The sequence below is a fragment of the Diabrotica undecimpunctata genome, chromosome 9 (assembly GCF_040954645.1).
Source record: "Diabrotica undecimpunctata isolate CICGRU chromosome 9, icDiaUnde3, whole genome shotgun sequence".
In the NCBI taxonomy this organism is placed as follows: domain Eukaryota; kingdom Metazoa; phylum Arthropoda; class Insecta; order Coleoptera; family Chrysomelidae; genus Diabrotica; species Diabrotica undecimpunctata.
Window position 1 is genome coordinate 84,289,199 of NC_092811.1, and position 16,400 is coordinate 84,305,598.

Here is a 16,400-nt window from a genome sequence, read left to right on the forward strand (position 1 = left end):
AGCGATGCCCAAGGGAGGTGGCGCACTGCCCCACTAGACCGATCAGCACGACCCAACTCGTGGGAAGAAAGATGAGAAGGAAAAAGAAAAATAAAAAAGACGGAAGAGGGAGCAGGAGAAAGTAGAAGAGGAGAAGTGAAAAAAGGGATGAAACTCAAGGAAAGAAAAGCTAGAGAAAAAAAGTGGAAGAAATTGGAGATAGAAAAAAGCAAACAGAAGTAGCGGGAAGGATAGGGAAGAAAAAGAGAAACAGAAAACCAAGAGAGAGGAAGAAATAAAGGGAGGAGAAAAAGAGAAAGAAGAAGAAGAAAACAGGCAGAAGGACGGAAAAAATAAAATGAGGGAGGAGATTCTAAGGAAAGAAAACGAAAGAAAGAAAGACAAAGAAGCAAGCAGCTCGAACAGCGGAAGCAGCTTTGATGATGAATGAAAAAAACAGAGGTCAAGAAAAAGAAAATCAAGCAACAGGACAGAAACGACCAGTTCGGAGAAAGAGGGACAGCCACTGAACTACAAAGCTAGATCAAAGTTGGAGCGTCTCCAAGACAGCGTAGCGGAACTCGGGAAACTCATGAGGAAGGTGCCAAATACAAGGCTATCCATAAAAAGGGAGGTCGACATCCTGAGAAATCAGATGCTCGATTATATCGTGCAAGTAGAGGAAAATACGAAAGAAGAGGCACCAAGGAAGTGTGTGTGCATGACATCCAGAGGCGTGCAGATCAACATGGAACCCTTGAAAGTTAAGAAGTTGGCGACAATGAGGGTTCAAATGGACCTAGAGAAACCAGAAGCCATTAAACGAAGGGTAGACGCTATCGCGAACAAGATGACAACATGCAAGGAAGAGAAGGAAACAATAGAGTTTCTAAATGAAGACTGGCCAGAGGAGCTCTTCACTAGGACCATAGTGAAAGAAGGAGACATCTCAGAAATAACAGGAGATGTAGCAGTCTTTGTCACCAAAAACGACGACGACAACAAAGCCATGGAAAAGGCCAAAGCTATGTTTCCGCAGCTACCAGGTGCTCCAGCGGAGGTGGACGAGGCGGGCGGCTTGGGAACTATGAGAGTCACAATGTCTGCTCATAAAGATGGAACATGGATCCACAAGGAGAAGTATGGATTCAAACTTCTCCCAAACAAAAAGAAAAAACCTATGGCGGTGAAGTTGCTGAAAACGTGCAGGAAACTGGTACAGAAGATGGAGGAGCTGGGAAGAGAAAACGTGGGAATACACACACCGGCAGCACTGGAAGTTGAGATATCGAGAAGAATTATGGAGTGGGCTGCAAGAGGAAGAGATGTAACGATCACCCTCCTAGGTAAAAAAACAACAAGAAGGTGGGCCAATATCACCACCAAGCAAAAAGAACAAAATGGAGTCGTAATCATCAGCAAAACCAAAGAAAAAACCTTTGTGGATCTAATGACAGAAGTAAAAAACAAACTGACAGGAAGAAAGGACATTGCCATAAAAAGGAACAGACTGACTAGAGACTAAGAAATATCACTGAAGTTGGGCGGAGGACGAGAAATGGCGGAGGAAGTGGAGAAACTCCTCTCTGATAATAAATGCGTGTCGAGAGCAGTGAAAAAAGGAGGCATCGTGAAGAGAAGAATCTTGGTACAGGAAATCCCGCCCAATACAACGAAGGAAGAGATCCAAAAGGACACAGAGGAAGCAGCTGGCAAAGAGCGGGCCTGTGACATCATAAAAATTTGGACCGAGACACGAGGCGCAGTAAGAGGGATGATGAGTGCCGTGATCGATGTGGATGAAGACGCTGCCGAAAAGATCTTGAAAATGAAAAGAATAAAAGTCCTGGCGAGTAATAGAATCAAGGGTAGAAATACCGAGATGCTTAAGATGTCTTGCCTTTGGACACAAACAATGGCACTGTAAGGGGCAGAACAGAAGAGGGTGTTGCTTCCGATGTGGCAAAGAGGATCATATAGCGCTGGAATGCAAGGAAGAAACAACCAAATGCTTCAACTGCGACGTGACTGGGCATGTGGCGAATTCAAGAATATGCCCAAAGTTCAACCGACTGGTTAAAAATAGGAATCACTGAGGTCTAGTCACAAGAAGAGTACGAGAGTGTAAAAGATAGCGCGAAAGAAGTCCAAGGTTTAGAAATGGCAAACAACGGAAACAGGACTCGAGAGCTGAGAGTGCTCCAAACTAACGTAGGAACAGAAAGATTAGCACATGATCTTACCGAAGCTGCCGCAGTAGAAAAGAACATCGATGTGCTGGTGAGGGCTGGGAGGGCTGCTGTACGAATCTACAATAGGAAGCTGCGAGTGTATGAAATTAAGCCGAAAGAAGGATATGTGATTGTTCGGATGGAGGGGGTGCGACTGGTTTGCTGTTATACTTCTCCAAACATGACGGTGGGCGAGTACGAGATGAAGGTAGACGAGATCATGCAGGAAGTGGGAAACGCAGGAGGAGAATACGTAGTGCTGGGAGATTTTAACGCAAAAGCGGCGGAGTGGGGATCTCCCATTACCGATACTCGCGGCAGGATACTAACTGACTGGGTGGGTACTCTAGACCTAGTGGTTGTGAACACAGGTCTGGAACCTACGTTTGTTAGAAGAGGTACAGGTAAGTACATCGACGTGCCCATGGCGACACAAGGAATAGCGGCGAAAGCAAGAGGCTGGAAGGCTGGAAGTTGCCAGACTACGCCAGAACTGAACATCACTACATCGAGTTCATCATAACCGGAACGGGGACCACTAACACCGTCCGTATGTCCGGGATGTCGGGGGGCAGACGCGGCGACGGGAATGACTGGAAAGTATACGAGGAGCTGATTAAATGGAGAGTGAGCATAATGCAGGGTCTATCACCGACGGTGGAAAGCCTGGAGAGAGTCATTAAAGAAGCGATGGAAAGAAGCAAAATTGCTCGCCAAGATGTCAACAGGATGCCATACTGGTGGAATGCGGACATTGAGGCACTAAGAAATGAATGTATAGCAATGAGAAGAAAGTTAACAAGAGCAAGCTGAGGCAGAGCAGCAATCAGCCCTGAGGTCATCGAAGGGGAGTACCGCGCAAGGAAGAGGGGACTGTACTGGAAAATCCGTACAGAAAAAAGAAGGCAATGGAAAGAGCTGTGTGAAAAGCTGGATGAGGACATCTGGGATCAGGGATACAAGATCGTCATGAAGAAGTTCCATGCGTATCCTCCTTACGAAATGCCTATGGACAAGAAGCTTGAGCTAACACGAGAGCTCTTTCCGGACGGCAGATGGCATGGTGTATGGAGGGATTAAGGAACTGGGCGAGCTGTACCCTTTACCATGGATGAACTTGTCGAGGCATTGGGTTCACTTAAGACGCGTAGGTCCCCCGGACTAGATCAGAAACCACCTGAGTCGGTGAAGGGTCTAGGAACGGGCGGAGCCTGCATGGCTTCTGGAATACATGAATGCACTGCTGGAAGCACAAACCTTTCCTGAGCCTTGGAGGACATCGAGGTTAATACTGCTCCCCAAGGCTAGGGAAAAGTATCGCCCCATCTGTCTTCTTCCATGCATCAGTAAGCTGTATGAAAGGAAAAAGCACGATTGATGCAATACTCGAAGAATTGCGCAACAGAGGGATGAACATCGCTGGGCGGCCCTGCCGTTGTTTGATGTTAAGAATGCATTCAATACGCTGCAGTGGAATGAGGTAATGAAGGCAATGGAGGAGAGATAATGTTCTGGTTACCTGATGAATGTGGTGGCGGAGTATCTGTCCGAGAGAAGGATTATGGTGAAAAAGGGCACGATCGTGGACGTGACGGCCGGGGTACCCCAGGTATCTGTCTTGGGTCCGAAACTGGCATATGACGGGGTTAGGCACTGTGAATACGGAGAGGGTACAACCCCCTTCGCATTGGCTGTACTGGTAGTGGCCCGGGAGGAGCCAGATCTCAAATACCGTGTTCGGCACGCAGGCCGCATCGTAAAGAAATGGATGACGCAGCACGGACTGAAACTTGCGGCAGAGAAAACCGAAGCCATCATTCTGAAGGGGACAAGGAACAGGCAAAGTGTTGAATTGCAATGTGCGGGAGCATGTCTAACACCCAAGAAACAAGTAAAATACCTAGGAGTGACATTGCATCAGAATGAAAAATGGGGGGAGCACGTGCGGGTGGTGGTCCGGAAGGCTGCGAATAGTGCGGCTGCGTTGGGGAGGGTGATGCCCAACATTGAAGAACCCAAATCCGAAAGGAGGAGGGTCTTACACGGTGTTGTACAATCGATCGTCCTCTACGCGGCACCAGTCTGGAGCGCGGCGTTAGAGATAACGGCCTATAGGAGGCTCATGACACAAGTGGACAGAACAAGTCTGTTGCAAGTGGCATGCGCCTACAGCACTGTGTCTGCGGCAGCCTTGTGGACCATCACTGGATGTGTTCCGTTGCATGTTTTGGTGGTGGAAAGAAAAGAGCTCTATAAGAGAAGAGGCCCAAATCTTACTGTGGCCGAGAGAAGACAGGAAAGGCTAGAAAGACTAGGTTCGGAAAGGCTGACACAGATGAATGCCGATACTGTGAATACTCGAACACTGTAACACATACGATGTTAGATTGCAGGAGATGGATAGTGGAAAGGAACAGAATGGAGAGAGAGGCAGGTGTGAATTTTGTTACAGGGAGAGAAATGATTGAGATAATGATTAAAAATAAATCAGGTTGGACTAAGATACACAGCTATATCCGTGCAGTGATCAAGAAAAAGAAAGAGGAAGAAAGACAGCTGGACCAACGGCAAGGGTAAGAGTGAAATAAGCTGGAAGTTGAAGCTAGAGAAGTGGGTCACACTGTATGAGTTAGATAGGCGTAAGTCAGACTGTGGGGAAGGAGGAAATGCCCGTCTGGGAATGATGCCGTACTAGGAGCGATAAGAGTCTTCTACGCGCTACCTGGAACGAGACAGGGAGCCTCCTTGCTGATGAATGGAGTGTGGCTGTGTATAAATGGAAAATGAATGAATAAAGGTAGTGCTTCGGAAGTGATGCCGGTCTTACAGCAGCCATTCCGCTTCCGAATCGCTGGATGACAGAGGAGGAACTGGTTTAGCAGGTAGGCGTTCGGTGTAGACTCGGTGACGAGAGGCATTTTAAAGTACCTCGGGAACTATCGCCGGGAGTACGAAGAACGAATCCTGCACTAAGGTCAGGAAAAAATTCCGGCTTTCGAAAAAGTTAAGGGAATCTATTTGTGATTTTGGGATATCCCGAAAAAATACCCACTGTATATCCTCAGAAACGAAATCGTCGATGTTATTATTGTCCAAGAAATAACGATATAAAAGGCCGCCATATTTGTGTTTATTGTGAAAAAAATATGTGTGCAGAACACCATCTTAGTATTTGTGGAAATTGTAAATATAAGAACAAACTATTCAATTTCTAACTTGTTTTTTAATTTACTTTTGACATATTAAAAAGAATTTGTCAAATATAAGTGCTTTTATATTTTGACTCACTCTGTATATTAGTTTTGCTTATTGTTATATAACAATACATTTTCTGATTAGAAACTAAATCATTTAGAAAATTTTTTGACAAATAACTTTAAAACATTAAAAAACATTAAAAAGTCTTTCCTTTTGAAAAATATTTTCGGGTCGCCGGTGACCCCACCTTGTGAAAATCGTACCACCAATTTCACCTTGTGGTTCTTGGGTTAATATCAAAACAATATTGAGCTACATTAGAGAACGTTTTCGGAATAACTATTCCATCATCAGTGATCCTTAAATAAGTATTACCACTTTAATTAAAGCAAACGTGAAAGTTAAAATTCTGACTAAGGTTATAACAAAAATGTGGTTTAGCACTTACTAGATTTACATTGAAGCCACTAAAAATGTGGGTAAAATCAATTTAAACGTAGTTTGATTAACTGTGGATTACATCTTTGATATTAAAAAACTATGATGTTTAAGTTATAAATGAAATTGGTCACGTGGTCACGTGGTAAGACTCCACTGGGTTTGCTAGTCCTTATACGAAGTGCCTGAGAGGACTTATTGATAGCAACTGATTAAAATGAAAAAGTGGCTTTAGAGCCCCTGCCACTAGTATAGAACCATTTGACTCAAACATATTCACCAAACTTAATTTTGAATCATCAAAAATGCCAATAGGAGAATCTCGCCAACCAGAACTCAACTTACATCAAATTGTGAAAGCTAATATCTTACCAGAATCAGTGCCTTCAACTTCTTGAGGAGACATCGCTAAGCCGTCACCACTAGTAGACAGTCATTCCATGCTTTCAACTTGTAATTTAATGAAGCCACCACGAACCTTAACCAAGAAAATTCAAACGACAATTGTATTACCTCCTCTACCTCAAGTAATCATAAAAAATAGACGCTGTAGAAAAAAAACTACCTTTGCTGATCCTTTCCAGCCCACCAGTGAAAGATGCTTTGGAAGAAAAACAAGACAAAGAACGAAAAAAAAAACAAATAAAGTCAGTTAAAAAGCCACAGAAACTAAAATGTACAAATTCTTCTTCAGAGAGTTCAATAGAAAAACCTTATCATGACAGTGATAACGATATAGATCCAGAGAATGAAAAAGACGACAAAGTGTGTTTGATTTGCAATGAAGAACTCAAAAACAATGAGTTATGGTTTCGATGTGACACTTGCTCTAAATGGGCTCATTTTGAATGCACCCAGAGTATGGGGTCGCGACTTTTGTTACAATTAGAATTAAGAAAAAAAAATGATTTTGCTAACGTATAACTGTTTAGTACCTACTTAATTAAAGGACTTTTTCATTTATCTCATTTGTATTTTTTAAATTAGAATTTGTTTTTTGATTTAAATTTATGTTTCGATTAGTTATTTTTTCTTCGCCAACTTATCCGATAAAATTCGTCAACTTATCAACGCTTGTGGGTAAGATAACGATGATTGCCATGATTGCATCTTCTTTTTTAATTATATGACGACAAATGTGTTTAGCTATAGCTATGTTATTTTGTAGGTTGATTACTGTGACAAGTAGAGTTCAAAAATCAATAAATAAATATTTTTAATTTGGAAAAAGAAGCGAAATTTTGAAATTAGCGGTAAGTTCGCCAACGTACACCCCCCTTTCCCCTACACAAAAACCCTTTTTCATATATTACGTTTTGACTATCCCGGTATGCAAACTCTCTTATTTTTAATATTCTAATCCGATTCATATAACATGAACATGAATTTTTAAACAAAGAATCACACATTGTTTTAAGAAAAAAAAGTATAAACTAAATACAAAACGGTATTCCATATATGGCACATTTCCTCTAAGTATAATAAAATTGTGTCGTAATAAGTGAGGCACGAGTTTATTGCCCCTATATTTCAGTACCAAGGAAGAAATTATGGTGTGGGAACTGTGGGAATATTACAAAGGATATAATTTCAGGTGGTTTTGACACTATCCTTCAAAATGTCAAAAACAAAAAAAAAATTAAATTAAATTAAAATTAAAAAATTCGTTCTTGTCAATACAGATTATTATTTAATCAAACAGTTAGGTAAAACATGGCATTCTATCACATAAAAATAAAATAAAATCTTCAAATCAGAAATACCGCAATTGCAAAATCTTCGAATCAATACATTAAATATTCTACTCCGGCTTTATGTTAAGTCTTACTAAATAACTATTCACTACAATTTCACATTTCTTTAACCATGACATTACTGATAAACAGTAAAATAAATAGCCTTCCATTTTGAATATAAAAATCTGAAATCAAAACATGCTTTTAATCCAAGCAGTGTTGCCGTCTGTCTCAAGTAATATCAAATTTCTGCTGTTAGTTTTAGGAACCTACAGTTGGACACATTTTGTTTCGAAACTTTGTATTTTACAACCTATCTTTACTGCTATCTAAATATCAACAAAATTTGACCAAAATACTCTTCTTGAACACTGAAGTTTTTCATAATTTTATAAAGCTAAAGAAAATGAGAATTTATACTGTGCAAAATAACAGCAAAATCTGCTAAGAGGTTGAAACAAGACAAAATACTATTATAGAATAATAGTAGTAATATAATAAGTGACTGGTTACTGGAAAAGAAGATGAATACACTAATTTATTTACTATATGTACTGTTATTATGAGAAAATTACAAAAAAAAACACGGAAATGAGGGCTTAGAAGAAACTGAAGACATCAGAGACAAATAGGCTTAGAAAAATCTTATCTATATCTGAAGAGACTATAACTAGGTACATTGAATTGGGGATTTGAGACAAAAACCGAGCAATCTAATAATTTTCTACTTTGATAGATAGGTACATTATTTATGTTCATATGAAACAAAATTTAATTTTATTAGTTAAGTAGGTACGTGCTAATTAATCGGCTACGTATATTTTATCATAAATATTTATAAAATAAAACCGTTAATTAGAAACGAAATCAATGTAAATTGCAAAATAATTCAGTGTTTATTTTCTGGATCACAATATTAGTAGAGTTAAAATAGATCTGACAACATTCGAATATTCGTTCCGGCATCTATTCCACTTCCAATTTCCAATAGTTCGGTGTTCGGTCGGTCCGGTCCCTCAGCTCAGTTACGTGCGTGGCTTTAGTCAAAAGAGCTATTATAGTAAGTTATAGTGGACAGGTTCTACCAATCAAATAGAGCATTGGACTTTCCTTCTTCGTATCTTCGTACAGTTCCGTTTCCGAAGTACGGGATAATAACATAACGAAAACGAACAGTTTTGTAGCGTTAGTAGTCGGCGTTACGTGTGTTTGTAAAAACAAATTTGTGGTTTTTGTGTCTGAATTGGTTTAAATACATTTATTGATCAACACCGGTAAGTGCACCTATTGTTATGAGGGAAATGTTTATTTTAATATAATTAGCCACAACGCCTTTGATTATATTTTGTAAAAACGAGATTTGAAAGCCTGTTGAATCAAAACATAAACAATAACAATACACCTATTGGCTACTTGTTGGTGCCGGTTTTGTGTATGTATTTATGTAGGTATAGTATGACCTAATAGACCTATTTTGTAAGGTTGTTTTCACAATCAATTCTTACAGTATATTTTTATTCCGTGGGAAATTAATACATTGATTTATAATTGTATTACATTACACATCAAGATGCTTGGTATTCTACGATACGCCATTTGGTAACATCAGAAATCATGAATGATTGAAAACTGCCGAATATTATAGAAATCGTGCTAGAAACAGAATTGTTGTAGTTTTTCGTTTTGTATGTGGGTAAAGACCTACGCAAAAATAGATGCAATATGGTAGTAAAATATCGATTAATTTTTATTTATAGATTTATCAAAACAGCTTAACACGTTCATATAACGCCTAGCACGTTATTGCCTTTTACAAACTAGGCCATTCAAGAAAAACTCGCTAATGATCTTTGGTATGGCCTGGTTTTTGTAAATCAAATATAGATTTAATTATTACTTTATTTTTTATTTTTGTTTTATTCGGGTTTGTCAGAATTACTTACCGAAATCGTGCTCTAACAGAATTTTAGTTTTCCGTTTTGTATGTAGGTAAAGACCTACGCAAAAATAGATGCAATATGGTAGTAAAATATCGATTAATTTTTATTAATAGATTTATCTTCTTATAATAGTTTCTTTATTTATTGTATTTCCGTATTTACATCTAATGTGGTTGCCGTAAATATTAAACCACGGCCCATTGTTCGAACTTTAAATTACCATGATTCTTTCCTCATGTTTTCATTCCCAGTAAAAATAATAAATAACCTTCTTCTTTTGTTAAGCGTGTAGATTTTTATACTTATGTTCATGCCTCTCATTCCGAATTGTATTTTTTACACAGTTTAAAAAAATATATGCATTTCTAAAAGGTATTTTTATTAGATTTGTGCAAAGGGACATAATTAAATTCCACCGATTAAGGCCAAAGTAGCAAAGTAAAATAAATAATAGTTAAAAAAATTACACAGCACGTTTTTGTATTAACTATTTTTGTTTTTAAACTCGTACTTCCCGAGTTATTTAGCGAACAGGAGTAGTCTACATCTTTACCATCATCTTTACTACTTATTATGTAAAAAAGTGTGGTAATATTGTTTAGTAGCGACTGTGTGGTTGAGCATACACTTTTAAATCTCTTCGGTACCTTGATGTTTTTTTTATATTTTCTGGTGGATAGATTCGATTTTTCGAGGTTACCAGGCTGAAAACCCGTAGGATAATTTCTAGGCTGCCAGGGAAAAAGAGTACAAGCCAAAAATCTTAATCTTAGAGAAATAGCATTTTATAATTTGTATCTAAAAAAGTTTTAAACCAAATATCTTCTAAAAAAAACTTATAGCATATTAAGTAAATGTAAGTTTGAAGCAAATTAATATCTAAGCTACTTTAGAAAAAATTAACGACTTATATTATATTGACCACTAAACTAAATTAACATTATATTATTTGGACCTATATCAGGTAAATAGAAAAACATTAAAGTAATTTAAAAACTTAAATAAAAAACACATATTAAGTATTTTCGTCACAATTTTCCGAATCATCTCCATCAGGAAAAGTATCAGGCATGTCATTTGTCTTGGGATTTCTATAAAAATCATGAAATGTAGGAGATATTAGTGGTAAGAGATTCAATATATCTTTTTTCTTTTCTTTTGAAATGGGTAAAGTAGAGGTATAACATTTGGTTGGATTTAGCTGAGTATTTGGATAAGACTTAAAAACACTTGAAAGGAAAATCGTGTCTAAAACTCTGTTTAAAATAAACATTTTCAAATTCGCGAGTATATCGAAACCACCTGACTAAGTGCCAATTAAATACATTGCCTTCGTTGTCTTTTTTCCTAAGTTGGAGGTCCGATTTAATATCGGCAAAATTTAAGAAATCTGAATGGGTCAATTCTACCACGCTAAATTTTTTCTTGTTTCCCACACAACGAACAAGTTGGTACCAATCATATTGATGAGAAATAGGAATTTGCAATTTCTTTTTTTGCTTCTCAATGAGCCCGTGATCGACATCACATTCCATGTGAGTGTGTCCACTAATGAGGAACTTATGATCTATATAAGTTAGATGCTGATTAGTTTGCATAGCAACCAGAAACAACATGAGAATTTTTATTTTGTCCTCCACAAGTGTCAGAATATAATATTACCTTGCTTACTTGTGGAGGAAGAGAAATCAATTCTTTGTAAATGCTTGTTGCTATTTAATTTCCTCCCCTACCACCTTCAGCTTCATGCCACATGTAACATGTGACGTTACCTGTACTGGTTTCACGCATGGTTAAATTGTAGGTCAATAGCTGCCGTTTGTAAAATGCAACAGATGTATTGAGCATTGGTGTAGGGAGACATTGTTGTAAATCAAATGTATAGCATCGCATTGTTTCATCGTCTTTCGCCATATTTTTGTTGTTTCTTTTTTCAAGGTAAGCATTGTCAGCAAGCTGGTGGTGGTCAGCTAATTCACGTTCTATATTGTTTTTTCTTTCGGTGTAGAAATCTTTAATTTCATATCTAACAAATCACATTTGTGACAAGTATCGGCCTTAGGATCTTTAAAACTTAGATTCATTTTCTGAAATTCACGTTCGTAAATCTGCCTTGTCACTGGTTTCTCTTCCGATTTATTTTGTTCACAATAAAGTTCGTACATAATTCGTAGATTTAGGTGAGGTGGAAGATATCGCCTGGTACTTTCTCCTCGTGTATAGTGGGATTTGTAAAGCGGAAAGAACAAAATATATTATGACTTTTAACTTTTTCTATTTTGTCTGTACTATGTTTGATAACAGAAGCCTAACGACCTCTTTTATCCTCATATGTTATCCCAGATAGGGTTGAACATTTATTGCCCAGTGCTGAAGTAACAAACATTTGAGTCTCACCTAGAGTTTTCGTGAAACAACCTCTGCATACACAGATTCGTTCATTGTTTACAACAAAATGAAAACGATGAGTTTTTAAACGAAACTTTTCTTTTTCTGGGTCTGTGGTTCTTTTTCTAGATGACACAGGTTCAGTAGTGTCTGCTAATCCAGCAATAAATCTTACTCTTTTATTTCTATCCGCAAGAGACCAGTATCCATTAAATACATTATTACTTTCGTTCCCTTACTGAACTTCCTAGTTCATTATCAAGTCTTATTTATAGCTTATCTTTATATTTCATCCTACAGTCATTAGTTTTAGTCTTCTGAATATCATATTCTATTGTTGCTTTAGCTGCATCATACAATTTATGTTTCCGCCTTCTCTCTTTCTTTGGATTTGTACATACTTCAAATACGTCTGGGTTATCTTCACTTTCATCACTTGATTCTGCAACATAATCCTTATTAAGGTCACTATCATCAGAAAGTCTCAGTAAATCTATTTCACTAGTACGAGTATTATTAATAGAGTCCTTTGAAATACCTAAAAATGAAAAAGAATAAAATTAATTAATTTTATAACAAGCAAAACAAAAATACAACAAAACAAACAAAAAAAAAGGTTGTATAAGTTATCTGTTTTCCAATAATCTTGAATACGATTCAATTGAATATTGCCCATGTGCAACGATAAACCCAAAAATACTTTTAGTGATGAAACGGTTAACGGTTTCCAGGTAGTTACTCTGGAGTGCTCTTTTGTTTTTTCGCTCAAAAACAAATTTTCAGCGTACATATTGGTTGCCGCCACTATAATATGTTCTAAAAAGTCGCTATTTTGAAGGTTTTTATATGACTTATAAGCTTATTATTCTTAACCTTCAAAGGCTGGCGCTTATAATCTGGACATTGTGGCTGGCGTGCGGAGTATTTGTCCGCATGTATTTTTGTCAAACCTTTTGGCTTTATTCTACTCTCTTCGGAAATGATTTAAGTAGATGTTAATCAACTATGTATTTGAAAATGATAAAATACAGCTGGATCGTTTATTCTGAGTAAATTGTTATAAAATTTCAAAATATGTAATATCGGGAATACATTCTGAAAAAAAAAAAAAATTAAAAATCAAAACAACTGATTAGAATATAAAATACATCTGGAATATGTCGAGGGTGATTTACAGGATCTACCTTAGTGATTTCTTTTATTGTCTCTGACATGATACGTGGTATATTGGCTTGACAAGCACGAACGTTAAGCTGCGGTTGAATCAGAACGAATGCTAAATTGTGCAAAAACTGTCTTCGTGGTAAACAAATCTCGTTATTATTACAATAGAAAAGTACCATGGAGTTTATACCAGCTACATTTAGCATGGAATAAAAAATTGTCATTGGCAATCGTCGACTATTCCTAGGGCAGTCATAGGCAGCACATATAACTTGTCTACTGTATCAACCCCTCCCTTTGTAGAATCATTTCGGGATTCATGGAATCCTCATCAATTGCATCGTCATGATGTAAACTAGACAGGAGGAGTACGTTTTTATTTCTTATTGATATATAGGACACCATAGTAAGATCATAATAAAAAGCAAACATGCTGGATCGAATAGGTCTGCTTATGGATTTAGAAAATTCATGGAGAAAATTTATGGGTTCCGTTTTGTTCCTCTTAGAGGCTCACATAATCTCTTTACCACTTCCGATGGAGAATTACTTACATCAAAAGGACCTGGTGGTTGTTGCCCCAAATATGGCTTCAAATTGCAGGTATAAAACGTCTTGGAATCTGCTGGCGCAAAAATTTTGAATCCATATTTATTTAGTTTATTAGGTATATACTGTTTAAAACTGCATCGACGTCTAAATGCCTCCAATTTTTCATCTATTGTGACGTATTTTAACGGCGTATAACCGTTTTTGCAATTAAAAGTTACACATTTCAAAAATCTCTCGTATGGGACAAAATTTATCTAATAGTTTTCTTTCCTGACGTGATTCATCAAACCTTAGGTGTTGTAGTAAAAATTTAAATCGGTACCTGGACATTGTTAGTCGAAATATCTCAATTCCTGTACCGTCTTTATTCCAAAGTTCGTCTGTGATTAACCTGCCATTTTTCAAAACACCTGCCAAATAGAGTAAACCAATAAAAGCACGAATTTTAGTAGTAATTACTTTAAAATGTCACAAGAAAACAGCTTCAGAACAATATGGATCTATTATTTGGAATATAAAAATAATTATGAATGCCCTATTTTGGAAGCTCTGGGTTTTGTAAATTGATTATTTTGCGAAAAATATCTTTGCGAGGCAATCTTTCGCGTTCTATAGATCTGCTAAAATTTCGATGCGTGCAGCAATGGAATTATTTGTATGAAATATTTTAATGCTACCTCCTTTTGCTTATTTAAAGTACGACGTAGCGTGTTTAAATTCAACTTTCAAAAACGCGCATAAGTTACCATGGCAACCAACAGTTTTAAATATTTATCTGAGCTGACAGGAGTACATAACTTGTAACGTCAAATAAATAAAATATGAATAAAATATTACTAACAAATATTTCAAAAGCTTTATGCCAATATTTGGAAATCTTAATCTTTTAAATACATGTGAAAAGTACAGTTGGTATTGTTTGAAATATTTATACTTCCGTTTTTTAAATCAGAGGAAATGCTGTTCAAATTAATACTACCGACATTCTCGGAAGCCAATGGGGTTGTACTTCCATTAATGGCACTCCCAATACAATTGAAACATTCTTCTCATTCTTCTTTTAATCAATATACACCCAGTAATAAAAATTAATCTGATGTGACAGACAGATAATAACGAAAGGTATACTGATGTACATCACAAATTCAACCATTTTACATTTTAGCTCTTATTTCAATTTTTTTGTAGTAATAATACATGATTTCAAAGTGTACCAATAAAAAAAAATAGCGTAAAGTATTCGTGGATAACTGGTCTTTAAAACACTTGCTCTATTTCGAGCACTCCGGCTGCGTTGTCGTGCTCGAAAAATCGCGCGTGTGTTAAAGACCTCAATATCCACTATACTATTATAATCAATTGGATGCTGTGTTTTGTTCGTGTACTATCATTTTTTTTTTCTACGATTTTTATAACTCCTGATAGTAATAAATTATAAGGGATAGAAGTAACATATGGTAAGCATTCTGAATTCAATAAACTTCGATCTGCAAATATGAAGTAACCTACTACATTAAAAGACTAAATTTAGAGAATCGAGTAACGATGCAAATAAAAATAGTATAAAAACCTTGAATTATAATGAAATGTAAATTTCTAAATTTACATAAACATAAGACAAATGGGATATTACGTAATTCGAATTATATTCTTCAAACTTTCAGAGAATAATAAACATTTATTAGTAGATACCGAAAATTGCATAATTAAATGTTTATTTTGAAAGTAAATTCCGTAGAAATTAAAATAGTATAGTAAGTTATAGTGCAGTGTTATTAACAGTTTATTGGCATAGTTTTTATGAGACAGCCCATTTATATTTTCTATTCTATATTATATTCATATGTTTCATATTATAAGAAATTGATACAAAAAGGTATCGATATTTTTATCGAGAAAATTATGCCTTTAATTTATTATGTTAGGACGCTCCATCATTACTGATTTCTTTCCTCTTTTTTCATAAACAAAGCTTATCTCTCACTGTGTGACGTCACGTGCGAAGCAAAGTTTCTATTAGAACACTAACGCTTGCCCTGTTAGTCGGTTAATATCAAATGTAGAGGCAATCAAATATATAATATAAGCATGAATATTTGGCACTGTATGTTATGTATAAGATATGTAGTTTACAATGTTTTTATTTTTTCTTATGTATAGGTTTTCTGATTATTGAAAAATAAAAAAACTTTTGTCGACGTTTCGCTACATAAAGTGTGTATATTCATATTAATGTAGGAGTATAATAATGTCTTTTCAATTAATAATCATAAAAATTAATTCCATTTTATACATATTGCGATGATTGGATTCATTACTGAAATATTTCCAAAATCGTGTATTTTGAACAATGTAAGTATTTGAACGAAGGATCCTGAGAAGAATATTTGGTGGCATCTGTGAAAATGGTGTTTGGAGAAGGAGGTACAACTACGAGATATATCACAGATATAAACATATATTTGGTGGTAAAGACGTAGTATCCTTTATAAAAATAGGAAGACTAAGATGGGCAGGACATCTGGCAAGATCACAGCAGAACAACCCTCCTAGAAGAATCCTTATGTCACAACCTGTGGGAAGTAGAAAAAGGGGTAGACCAAAACTCAGATGGAGGGATGATGTAGATGAGGATGGTAGACAAATAGGCGCAGCAAACTGGCAACAGTTGGCAATGGATAGAACTGACTGGCGTAATAGACTTGGGAAGGTCGAGGCTCTTTTATAGGGCTGTAGCACCAATGATGATGATGAAGTATGTAGGATGGTTAAAT

At 36.5% G+C, this 16,400-nt stretch overlaps 1 protein-coding gene across 1 annotated transcript in view; it reads left to right on the forward strand.

Moving 5' to 3' along the window:
• Positions 1 to 8,571: 8,571 nt before the first annotated feature.
• The window catches only part of LOC140450208 (choline transporter-like protein 1), a 258,955-nt gene continuing 251,126 nt past the window's right edge, over positions 8,572 to 16,400 (forward strand). Inside the window, exon 1 of the mRNA XM_072543690.1 lies at positions 8,572 to 8,856. The gene's annotated coding sequence lies outside the window, so the exon portion shown is untranslated. The remainder of the gene's footprint in view (positions 8,857 to 16,400) is intronic.